We start from the raw sequence: 13,089 nt of genomic DNA on the forward strand, positions 1-13,089 counted from the left end.
CATGGACTTGTTTCTTCAGCATTGTCCACAAGTTCTCAATGGGGTTTAAGTTAGGACTTTGGGAAGGCCATTCGAAAACCTCAATTCTAGCCTGATTTAGCCATTCCATTACCACTTTTGATGTGTGTTTGGGGTCTTTGTCCTGTTGGAACACCCAACTGCGCCCAAGACCCAATCTTCGGGCTGATGACGTTAGGTTATCTTGAAGAATTTGAAGGTAATCCTTCTTCTTCATTATCCCATTTACTCTCTGTAAAGCACCAGTTCCATTGGCAGCAAAACAGCCCCACAGCATAATACTACCACCATCGTGCTTGACGGTAGGCATGGTGTACTTGGGGTTAAAGGCCTCACCTTTTCTCCTCCAAACATATTGCTGGGCATTGTGGCCAAACAGCTCGATTTTTGTTTCGTCTGACCACAGAACTTTCCTCCAGAAGGTCTTATCTTTGTCCATGTGATCAGCAGCAAACTTCAGTCGAGCCTTAAGGTGCCGCTTTTGGAGCAAGGGCTTCCTTCTTGCACGGCAGCCTCTCAGTCCATGGAGATGCAAAACACGCTTGACTGTGGACACTGACACCTGTGTTCCAGCAGCTTCTAATTCTTGGCAGATCTGCTTTTTGTTGATTCTCGGTTGAATCTTCACCCTCCTGACCAATTTTCTCTCAGCAGCAGGTGATAGCTTGCATTTTCTTCCTGATCGTGACAGTGACAAAACAGTGCCATGCACTTTATACTTAAAAACAATTGTTTGCACTGTTGCTCTTGGGACCTGCAGCTGCTTTGAAATGGCTCCAAGTGACTTTCCTGACTTGTTCAAGTCAATGATTCGCTTTTTCAGATCCATGTATGTATATTTTTGACCCAGCAGATTTGATCACTTTTTATGTTAACCCATAATAAAGTCATAAAAGAACCAAACTTCATGAATGTTTTTTGTGACAAAGAAGTATCTGTTCCAATCACTCTATCGGAGAAAAATCAGAGTTGTAGAAACAACTGGAAACTCAAGAGAGCCATGACACTATGTTCTTCACAAGTGTATGTAAAATTTTGACCACAACTGTATATACTGTATATATATATACATATATTTTATAGTCACTTGCCCTGAACTTCTTGAATGACATATCCATGAACTTTGTGTCATGTTTTTTAATCAAAACAACTAGACCAAAGATAGGAGAGGCAGGGATTCAGAGCCTCACCTGCATATTGGAAAATTTATCTGTAGTACATATATTAGGGGTGTAATGAAACACACAAGTCATGGTTCAGTATGTACCGCAGTACAGGGATCACAGTTCAGTGCGGGTTCAGTACAACAGGAACAACAAAAAGGTTTTTTTTTCTTCCCACAGCAATTAAAGTTAAAGTTTGTATATCTTAAAACTATATATACTGTAGGTGAAATTAAAAAGAAATGTAAAAGTTTTGACCTATGTTTTTTTTAATGAAAAAAATCAGTTAAATTCAATCAGTTAATATAAACATCTTTAATGTGAAAGATGTTATTGAATGTGTAATGTAATAACGTGTAGAACATGAAACGTAACGTCAGTTACTTAGATGGACAAAAGTCATACAATTTGTGTAATCATGTTACATATACTAGTATATTACTCTCTTCCATGATAAATACAACAATGGGTTCAGTAATTTTGGAAAAACACAAAGCTAATATGTATATACAATGAAAAACACCTATTTAAAATGTAATTTAATTTAATTTAATCACGTTACATATATATTAAGCAATGCTTTTTCATAACTGTTTTGATTGACTCGCTTACATAAATAATACAACAATGGATTCAGTAATGGCATCAAAACACAAAGCTAATGTGTATATACAATGGAAAACACTTATATAAAAGTTTAAATGAAACAATGCTTATTCATAAGTGCTTTAATTGACTGTCCTACATCAGTGGTTCCCAACCACCGGGCCGTGGACCGGTACCGGTCCGTGGTGCATTTGCTACTGGGCTGCAGAGAAATAAATAATTTATTAACGAGTTCAATCTGACCTGTGGCTCGACACATCAATATCCCTGTCTAATCTGTATAGTAATATGAGTAAAGATTTGTATAGGTCGCCATCTAGTGGTTGGCTGCAATTACTAGGGTGTTTGCACATCTATAGCAGCCCAGCGCCAGTCAATGTAAACAATAACTTTAGCTGCTGTTGGCTGTGTGCTGCTGGGGGCGACATCTTTGGACAGCTTTTTTACAGGGAAAAGGCCACCTGCTGAGCCAGAAGAGGAGCCTACAACCAAGTCCATTCTGCATAATATGAGGCTAAAAGCTAGCAAACGAGGCAACAAAAGTGAATGCACTGAGAGCATCATACCTCATGACGTATTGCTAAAGCTAAGAAACCTTTCACGATTGGAGAAGAACTCATTATGCTTGCGACCACAGATATTTGCAAACATGTTTTAGGAGAAGTCCTTGTTAAAAAAAGGTTGATTCAGTGTATGGTGAGCAGTGTTGTTAATAACGGCGTTAGAGTATAATGCCTTTATTAACAGCGTTTTTCTTTTTTCAGTAGTGAGTAATGTAATGAATTACTTTTCTCATCTTGGCAATGCTTTTACCGTTGCTGAGGATGTAAAGGCGTACGTTGCTATGCGTTACTACGTTGGTTGGACACACTGCCAGACGTGTCCCCCTGCTAAAGAAAGTACACGTCCAGGCCCGTCTGCGGTTCACTAGAGAGCATTTGGATGATCCAGAAGAGGACTGGGAGAATGTGTTATGGTCAGATGAAACCAAAATAGAACTTTTTGGTAGAAACACAGGTTCTCGTGCTTGGAGGAAAAAGAATACTGAATTTCACCATACCCACTGTGAAGCATGGGGGTGGAAGCATCATGCTTTGGGGCTGTTTTTCTGCAAGGGACCAGGACGACTGACCTGTGTAGAGGAAAGAATGAATGTGGCCATGTATCGAGTATTTTGAGTGAAAAATGATCCCAAACACAGAGCCAGGGCAACAAAGGAGTGGCTTCTTAAGAAGCATTTCAAGGTCCTGGAGTGGCCTAGCCACTCTCCAGATCTCAACCCCATAAAAAAATCTGTGGAGGGAATTGAAAGTCCGAGTTGCCCAACAACAGCCCCAAAACATCACTGCTCTAGAGGAAATCTGCATGGAGGAATGGGCCAAAATGCCAGCAAAAGTGTGTGAAAAGCTTATGAAGAGTTACGGAAAACGTTTGGCCTCCGTAATTGCCAACAAAGGGTACATTACAAAGTATTTAGATGAGCTTTTGGTATTGACCAAATACTTATTTTCCACCATGATTTGCAAATAAATTCTTTAAAAATGAAACAATGTGATTTTCAGCCCCCCCCCCCCCCCCCCGCCCCCCACATTCTGTCTCTCATGGTTGAGGTTTACCCATGTTGACAATTACAGGCCTCTCTAATATTTTCAAGTGGGAGAACTTGCACAATTAGTGGTTGACTAAATACTTATTTGCCCCACTGTATGTTTGAAGTGTATGGTTTTGCAAAAAGCTCAATTTCTCTGTTTTTTCATCAGAAATTGGAAAATTGCTCCAACTAACCTATTTTCTAATGCTGATTTCTAAAGAATGGAAAACGATATGAACTAACTTTTTTTTACTGCTGAAAGAAGAGAGTCTAATCTTTCTTTTGGTGGGTTCCATGTTTATATAGCAATAGAACAGAATTTTCTGTGGGCCTTGCAAAATCCAGTAAAACGGCCGGGAGTGAAGGGCCTTGCATGTGCATTTTTTGAGTGTACCTCAACACTGGGAATGGGGCCAGCAGCGTCCCCCAAGCCTGGAGTTTACTACCAATGTTCTAGTGCAATAAATCTCTTGCAAAGGTTTGTTCATTGCAGCCAGAATGAGTCTTGTTTTAGACACACCTCGCTCTTCTTCCCAGAGTCCAAACTATTATTAGCAACCCCGGCTTTCTCCTCCGTGCGTAAAAATAGAAATACACTTGTCCATAACTGGCACCCATTGACACAATAGCCCCTCGTTCTGGGGACGTAGCTCCTCCCAGTGCATGTGTGTGTGTATGTGTGGCGGGTGGCTGACAGCTGGGCTCGCCTGCGCTCCAGCTCCAGTCTGCTAAGAAGCTTCATCCCCAAATAGGATGACCGTCGGCGGCTGTCGTGGACGAGCCTGCATGCGCGCACCTCCGTGACCGTCGCCACAACCGGGACTCCCACTTTACTATACCACTGGGACACTTTTAGAACGCCTTCAACACACCTGCGTGTTTTTTCCTTTCTTTCACGTACTCTAGCGTGGATTTCGACGTGGATATTTGAGCGCCGCGCACTCATACGCACACACACAAAAAGAAGAGACGCGCAAGAGCAAAGTAGCGCTCGTATTGTTCGTTGCGTTAAGAACCACATTTTATGGATTACTAATAGACAAGACCGTATTACAGAGCTGACAATTCATGAGCTGAAGGTAAGAATTTCTTATTTTTGTTGAACTTCCAACGCGTGTGTTGCCTTTTTTTTTTGTGTTTGTTTGTTTGAAACGCTCTTTTCGATGCCCTAGGGAGGAGACTTGGTTTCTGTGTAGCTGGGCGTCAAGTGCACCGGGCAGCGAGTCTCACTTTCTACTTTATTTCTAACTTATTTTAAGCTTTTTATGAAGCGATTTTTTTTTTAAAGTTTAAAAAGCCGATTTCTAGACAGATGTTATTCATCCTTCCGGTACATTTATTTGAAAACACATTCACGTGCGTAATCCCTTTTATGATGTGTGTCCATATCGAATGAAGTGTCTCTTTGCGGGCACGACACTGTTGCAGTTATCATTTTGGCCCTTTATAAAAACCCACGAAACAGTAACAGTCTTAATAATCTAAAAAGATTGTAATATAGGAAACTGATACATGCGCTTCCATAAACAGCGTATTGTTTATTTGTATTTTAAGATCGTCATAAATCCCAAGAAACCTTGATTAAAAAATAAAAAAGTCAAAAAATACAATAAATCATGCTTTTTTATTTGTGAAAATGCAATTCAATATAACGGCAGTGATACGCAGAAGGAGTGCATACTTGAAGTGTAGGTGTAAAATACTACATATTATTATTACTTAAATTATAGTAATGTGATCAGAACCTATTGATCATGTATTGTTCTTATTAGGTTCAAGTGTGGAAGCAGGCTGGGGTGTGTTCAGGGACTGCATGGTGCTGGGAAACCATTAGTGGTCACTATTGCACTAGTCCAAATATATCTTTGTTGTCATTTCTAACCAAATGTCCTCTTTTCAAAAGTTAATGTTTTCATATTGCTTTTTCAAACAAGCATGGAGATGAGAGCGATAGAGAGAGGCCTTAGTAGCCACACGCACAAGAGTGGAATGGCAACACCCAGCCCCTCCCAGTGATTTTCTGCTTGCGCCCTCATAGTGATGGTCAACATATGGAGCTGGCATGATTTTATTCATATATTTATTAGTGGGGGGTCAACCTTAAAGGTTAACAATGCTGGATATTGCGGTCTTATGCTGTTTTGTTTTTACCCATGTTACCCCGTTCTTGTTGGATTTAAACAAGACAAAGCTCTCCATTGTGAAATTGCAAATTAAAAATCGTTTTTCTTAGCATTGCCCAGAAGGCACACAAATGTCCTGGAGGCATTTTAGAAAAAGGCTGTGAATCTGGCCACTCCGCCTTCCCGAGGCTCCAAAAAAGCCCAAACCAGTGCTTATCCGCCTTGTAACAATTCATATGCTGACATGTTGGATTGCGGATAGATGCATTACAGTAAGACTTCCTTGGACTCCAGCCCTGTAGAGCTGTATGTTGGAGCATTGCTCTGTGGAGCATTTGATCCGCCGATCCCCTAACAATAGCAATTGTGTGTGACTGATGTGTATTTGTCACAGTGTGCATGTGTGTGTTAGAGAGAGAGGAATAGAAGGGGACCAACAGGAGAGAGAGTTGGTATTTAAATGTGCTCCCGAAGAAAGACGCTGCCTGAATACAGTGGCTTTGAATAATTGATAAATGGCTTTGCTCCTTTTCAAATGAATTGGCCTCCTTCTCTAAACAATGAGGCCAGTCAAGCTGTTGTTAACTGTCACTGCTCATTCAATGAAAGTCAGTTCCAAGGCATTCAATAGTAGTTGTGTTTATGCGTATTTCATAGAAGCTATGTTTTATTAATGCGGCTCCTCGGTGTGTGGGCTTGCTCGATACAATCGGACGGCATCAAACCCTTTGTACTGGTTGGATTGACGTTGTATCTCAATTATTCATCCACCCATTTTATATAGTGCTTTTCATAGGTGAGCTGAAGGTGGGGTACACCCTGGATTGGTCGCTAGCTACGTGCTGAGTTCATATACAGGAGATGAATTCTCAACTATTCACAATCATGTTCACATTTATGGACAATTTAGAGCCTTTGGAACGGAGAGTATACGCCAACTCCACACAGCAACTGTGATTTGAACTTGGCGTGCAGCTGTGAGGCATACATACTAACCGCAATTTCTCTTTGCTCGAGCAAAGCTTTACAGGGACCCTAAATGGGTGGGGGATTGGGTTGCAAAGAAGGCTGCATTAATTTTCAGGCAATCATTGTGACCCCTGTTCTGACTGGTAACTACCCATACCAAAAATTTGCTACCCATCCGTTGCTTAATCTCATCTTGTGAGACGAATTTGATCATCTCAAATTTAGCTCATTCTCTGCTTATTTATTTCTGAATTTGTGCTAAGTGATGAGTCAAATTGAGCAAAGACATAGAGACAAAGGAGACTGATTTGAGAAAACCAGATTTGAGCAATATTTGAGAAGAGAAACTCTCTTAATTAAAAATGGAGTTATACAGCACCTTTTGGGCACTCAAAGCAATTTGACACTACATCTTCATCTACCTGCTGGTGACACAACAACATGGGATTCAGTGTCTTGCTCAAGGATACTTAGATGAATTCGTCAGGACAGAGAATTGAACTCACAACCTCTGGGTTGGGGAACAACTTCTCTACTACTGAGCCACGCACAGGCTCAGAAACGTGTCAGATGTGACGCACACATCAATGGAAAGCAACTTCAGAAACCGTGTGTAGCAGCAATGAAGAAAATGTATTATATTTTGGTTCATTCAATAATTTATTTATTTCTTTGATATAAAAAAACAAACAAACTTCCAAATCGCAGACATGTTGCCTGTGATCCAGTAGTTTCAGTGAGAAATCGTCAGCCAGCGTGTTGCCTGTTTTGATTACGTCATCAAAAAGAGGACTAAGGTTCTTCACACTATTTTGTGGTAAACTTTCTGTCTTCGAAACCAAAAACCGATAATGCATTTGTAGCGGCAGATAGTTTTCAGTGCCGTATTTTTGGTCGCATCTCTAATTTTTACATTGAACAAGATGAACCAAATGAACCAATATTTGACCAATTATAATATTTTCTCAGATTTTGGCATGAGATTATTTAAGATGTGATTGGACATGCCAGAGCAGACACTACTCTTTCTTACAATGAAGAATCTTGAAAACCCAAAATGAGCAATTGCAGACTGGAAGGAGATCAAATTGAGAAATATTTGTGACTGGCACAATATAAGGTTGCTCCGCGAGATCAGTATAAGAGGCAACTTTGAGGCAAGTTGAAGAAATAAAATCTTTGCTCATCCATATCTTTTACTGAGATCGTGACTCGAAGTAAGGAGATAAAATTGAGATGCATATGAGATCGACACAAGTACTCATAGTTGTCTCTTGGTGAGATATTGAAAGGAGACAACTGTGAGACTTCATTGAAAAATCGTGCCAGTAGAACTATTCTCAAGACCTTCTCATGTAATGCTCACCATGAGACTTACTTCTCATGAGACAAATTTGAGAAAACTGAGAAAACCATTTTGGTCTCGATTATTGCTGATTCATTTCTCAGAGATGTAAATGAGACATGAACAAGATCTCATCTTCAATTTTGCTTTGCTATGGGTAGCCAGACAACCCCTGATGTTTTTTGACCACAAGCATTGCACTTGTGTTTCAGTTCAAAGCTTGGTACAGTGGTAAATGGTATAGCCCTAAGGGTGACAATCTAATGCCCATTTTTCACACTGTACAGCCAGACACTACTTCTGGTTCCATACACGCTGAGTATGGAATGTATGCGTAACTGCTGGTCACTTATCGGTCGTGTAGTTTGGTCATTGTTGTTTCAAGACTTGATGTAAACTTATCTTGTTGCTACACTCTTAATTCTCCAGTTGGGTTGGTGCATTGCGCAGTGAAAAAGTAGCAACAGTGCCTGAATAATGAATGAATCTTCATAATTGACGCAGGTAAAATCTCCTGTTTGTCCTCACTCTTACTTTAACCCATTTTCTATAATCCATCTCTGTAAATTGCAGCAACATTTACGCCGGCTGAGCGGTGAATGGCAAAACTGCCTTAATAGCGGGACTTGGAATAAGGCATAATCATAAAATGAGAGTGGGTTTTTACAAATGTCTTTCTTAGAAAGACATGCTGGCATCATAAAAGATGCTTTTAATGTTTTGAAATCCAAAATGTTGTATGGCACATTTAGTGATTTTAGCCCAAGTCACCAAGAGTGTACTGTGATTGAAGCGACAGCAAATTACACCTGTTAGTGCTATCCCTAGATTTTTGTTTTCTTTGTGTGATGTTTTTGATTTTGTTGGTCCCCTGATACAAACATGCTATTCACTAAACACAGCTACTGTGAGATTGCTGGAAAAGAATAGATCCCGCTATACATTGGCTCTATTCACCGCATGGCTCACTAACATTGTAATCAGTTGCTAATCACTTGCTGTGAAATGTTATCTGCGTTCCACAAAAACACACACATGCACACATGATGTTCTACTTTCCAAGCTTCATTGTGTGATTCAAGCAGCTTTAATGAATACAATTCTACGTCGAAAAACAATAGGCATCCTTGTTGCATTAGCATAAGTGATTGAATGAGTTGTGGATGCCAAAAATGCCAGAAGCATGGAGAACTGGGCAAAACACTCGCTCTGCAAGTTAATGACAGAATTGGCATGGTGTTTAGTCTGATGATCTTTGGTGAGGCTTTGTTGTTTTTAAACAAAGTGAATTAGAATGACAGCCCATTGACTTGGAGAGACGTTTTATGGGGCCAACTTGGCCAAATGGGCTCCTACTGAAAAAGCATGAAACATCCTGGAACATTTACAATCAGCTTAAAACATCACCGAATTGTCATTGTTGTTGTTTTTTAATGCTTGCCATAGTCCCCAGAACATGTGGAAATGTTTTTTTTTTTCACAACTGAGTTGAGTTGCCTGTCATTAGTCAAATGGAGCGACCAGGGGGATGCATTAGTAGAGATAATCCAAAAGCAGTAGCAGCAGGGCTTTGTGTGATCACTTGACAGTAGATGAATGAATGAGTGGCCTTGAAGTCTTGTACTATACATTAGAGCAGTGGTCCCTAACCATTGCGCCGCACAGACAGACTAAACAAAAAACCCCCACAATTCTTTTGATCAGAGTCTGAAAAATGTTTTAATTGCGAAAATAGTTGCACGTGCCGCTGTACAAACCACTTGTTTTAGTCATGCTACACTGTACGTTATCAAAGAGCTGATCTTGGTACGGTATGGAACACAGCTGTAATTGTCTAAGCTGAAGGGTTATCCCTGCTCCAGCTACGTAAATAGCATTGCATCATTCTGTCGCAGCACTGTACACTTGCCAATGAATGTAACTTTGTACTGTTTTGTGAGACAACAGTAGCCTTAAACAATGACCACATAAGGCCTTGAATCCCCTCCCATTTGTGATCCACTATAATCTTTCAAAGGCAGCTTTTGTTTTTTGTACAGTCTACTATAGGGAGTTCCTAAGTGAGGCCTGGTATGGTAAACACAGATTTACATTGAGTTTTTCCCAAGTGTGATTTAACAATAAGTTAAGCCTTTTCTCTATCTAGACTAAGAATAAAGCGGCAATTTACATTTAAAACTCTCAGTGTCAAATTACTGCTAAATGTACTTTGCTTTAAACTGAGTGTCCTTTTGCCTGGGATAGAAGGCGCACATTTGGGAACGGTTGTTCTATTACAACACAGACAAAGCCATCAAAAAGTTGATCGTACCACTGGGACTGTAGCACTATCGGTGATACGCTACGGGTTGAATATTGCGAATTACAACATGTGCCATCAAACAGATACTTTGACACATGGTATGTGCTTCAAAGTTTTCTGAAAATGAAACTGCAAATATTTTGCTTAGGTTAATGCTGTGTTACTTACTGTGCTGTCATGCACTAACCAACGAAGCCTTGAATTTTGATAATTTTTTAGACGTTAACTTGTTGAGAAATTAAAACTCATTGCCTGCCATTAATAGTGAGATATGAACCACATCTGCTCTTAAAAAATAACAGTTTATACGTTGACCACATAGTAACTTTGGCATACAGGTCAACTTCCTTTCTAATGTCAGAACTAGGTATGTCCCCGATCCGATCATGTGATTGGAATCGGGTGAAAAAGATTGGATTTTTAATTTAAAATTTTATTAAATTAATCTTTTAAAGGGTGGCCGTGGCGCAGTTGGTAACTAGAGTTGTCCTTGGACTGAAGGGTCAGTGTTTCGATTCCCGGCTACGACTGCCCACTGTCAAAGTGCCCTTGGGCAAGGCACTGAACCCAGATTTGCCTCCAATGGGTTGACAGCGCCTTGCATGGCAGCAGCCCCATTGGGGTGTGAATGTGTGTGTGAATGGGTAAATGTGTGCTAATTTAAAGCGCTTTGGGCATGGTAACCATGCAGATAAATGCGCTATATAAGTACAGTCCATTTACCATTTTAAAGGGCTTAAAAGTAATGCAGAAATATAATGGCATTGCCAAACGAAACAAAAATACATATGTTTTATAGACAAGTTTCCTGAGCGAAACATGGACAGCGCCATTTTGACATTTTCTGCTACGGACTTCCGGTTTAGACAGAACAACATGAAGTGCGGTTGAACTAAGCAGTGTGTAGACAAAGATAAAACTGCAAAATCAAACAAGGGGAACCCACGGAATCTCCAAAAATGGATTCAGCACGACGTAGATGGAGCTCCGAGACTTTCTGTGTTGTGCGTTTGTTCTTATCACTTCGTTGATTGTTCGTGGACAGAATTCTAACAATCTATGCAGTCCGTGTTAACATGAGGTGTAGATTGATACGCAGGCCTCTTGGTTGACCAAAATGGGGCAAAATTACAAATAATATTAAAGTTGCCCAATGCAGAAGGGCTGACACAGATTTTGTTGTTACAAGGATATAATACAAGGTATTATTCATCTGGTTAGATTATAGTTATGGTATTATGAGCTCATCACACATGTACATATAAACACAAATAGCATGGTATTCATTTTTATTGCAATAAAACTTTGGGACAACATGATTCCATTTCTTGTTTTATTTGAAACGCTGTGCAAAACAGGTAAAAAAAATCACAATTTAAATTAAAATAATGTATTACTTTAACAATTTAAAATTACCGTAATTTTCGGACTATAAGCCGCTACTTTTTTCTTTCATTTTGATACCTGTGGCTTATAGTCCAGTGCGGCTTATTTGTTGATTTTTTTAGGTAACACTTTATTTGACAGCAGTGTCATAAGACTGTCATAAGATCATCAAAATTATGACATGACACTATCATGGACATTACTGAATGCTTATGTCATTGAGTGTCATTTGGCAAATTATGTCACTAACTCAATTTTTGTCCATCTTGGATCTTTTGCATCCATTCAAAAGTGAGATCATTTGCCGGATAACACTTAATGACATCTGTTTTGAGCATTCATGAATGCTCAGGACCGAGACATGTCATAATTATGATTGTGTAATGACAGTCTTATGGCACCACTGTCAAATAAAGTGTTAGCAAATACCGTAACTAGCAATTGATGAAACAATTGGAACAATAACTGAAGAAATATTTAGCACAGAACATGATTTTTGGTGGCGGCACGGTGGCTGAGTGGTCAGCACATCCGCCTCACAGTTCTGAGATCAAGGGTTCTATCCCGGGCTTCGGCCTTCCTGTGTGGAGTTTGCATGTTCTCCCTGTGCCTGCGTTGGTTTCCTCCGGGAACTCCGGTTTCCTCCCACATCCCAAAAACATGCATGGTAGGCTGATTGAACACTCTAAATTGTCCGTAGGTATGAGTGTGTGCGTGAATGGTTGTATGTCTCCTTGTGCCTTGCGATTGGCTGGCAACTAGTTCAGGGTGTCCCCTGCCTACTGCCCGTAGTTAACTGGGATAGGCTCCAGCACCTCCGCGACCCTCGTAAGGAAAAAGCGGCATGGAAAATGAATAAATGAATGAATGATTTTTGATTGTTATTTACATCTGTAGCGCTGCAATGCATGCTAAGAGGCATGTTGGATGACAACAGTCAACAGCAGGTGGCAGCAGAGGTTGACTGTCTCCCCCAAGGGAGCAGTGATGGCCAAATGAAGCTTCTTGAAGCAATAAAGCTTTGCACTAGTTAGTTCAAAGTTGATCATTTTTCATTTGGTCTTATGACAGTCGGTCGTATGATGCCGCTGTCAAATAAGGTTGTACCGGTTAATATCTTTTGGTATAAATATCCCATGATACAGTGAGGACACCTGCGTCTTATAGTCCAGTGCGGCTTATCTATGAACAAATGCTGTTTTCGTGCCAAATTTGGTGGGCTGCGGCTTATAGTCAGGTGCGCCTTATAGTGCGAAAATTAGGGTATTAGAAAAATATTAAAGAAGGTGGAGCATAAGTCAAGCCTTCCATCATCAAAGTAGAATGCACGTACATTAGTCTCGATATACTGTATGTCCATCAACGTACAGTAAGTGTTGTTGTGAAGCACATCAAGTTGTTTTCCCCTGCCTAACAGCGTTTTCCACCTGTAAACAAACGAACAAAACTTGTAAGACTTGCATTTATGCATTAGAGTAAGAAGCACATGTATGACTCGTAGTAGATGAGTGTTTGTTTTCCATTTATTTATCATTGTATAACTAGATTTAGCAAAGCTAATGATATCTCAGCTTTGACGCAAAACA

General features: G+C 40.1%; 1 protein-coding gene across 3 annotated transcripts in view; it reads left to right on the forward strand.

The window, feature by feature from the left end:
* Positions 1-4,078: 4,078 nt before the first annotated feature.
* Positions 4,079-13,089, forward strand: part of sema6a (sema domain, transmembrane domain (TM), and cytoplasmic domain, (semaphorin) 6A) — a 242,861-nt gene continuing 233,850 nt past the window's right edge. For 2 of the 3 annotated variants that reach the window (XM_057831645.1, XM_057831646.1), the window contains exon 1: positions 4,079-4,457. The gene's annotated coding sequence lies outside the window, so the exon portion shown is untranslated. The remainder of the gene's footprint in view (positions 4,458-13,089) is intronic. The other variant, XM_057831648.1, reaches the window with a different exon arrangement.

The sequence above is a fragment of the Corythoichthys intestinalis genome, chromosome 3 (assembly GCF_030265065.1).
Source record: "Corythoichthys intestinalis isolate RoL2023-P3 chromosome 3, ASM3026506v1, whole genome shotgun sequence".
In the NCBI taxonomy this organism is placed as follows: domain Eukaryota; kingdom Metazoa; phylum Chordata; class Actinopteri; order Syngnathiformes; family Syngnathidae; genus Corythoichthys; species Corythoichthys intestinalis.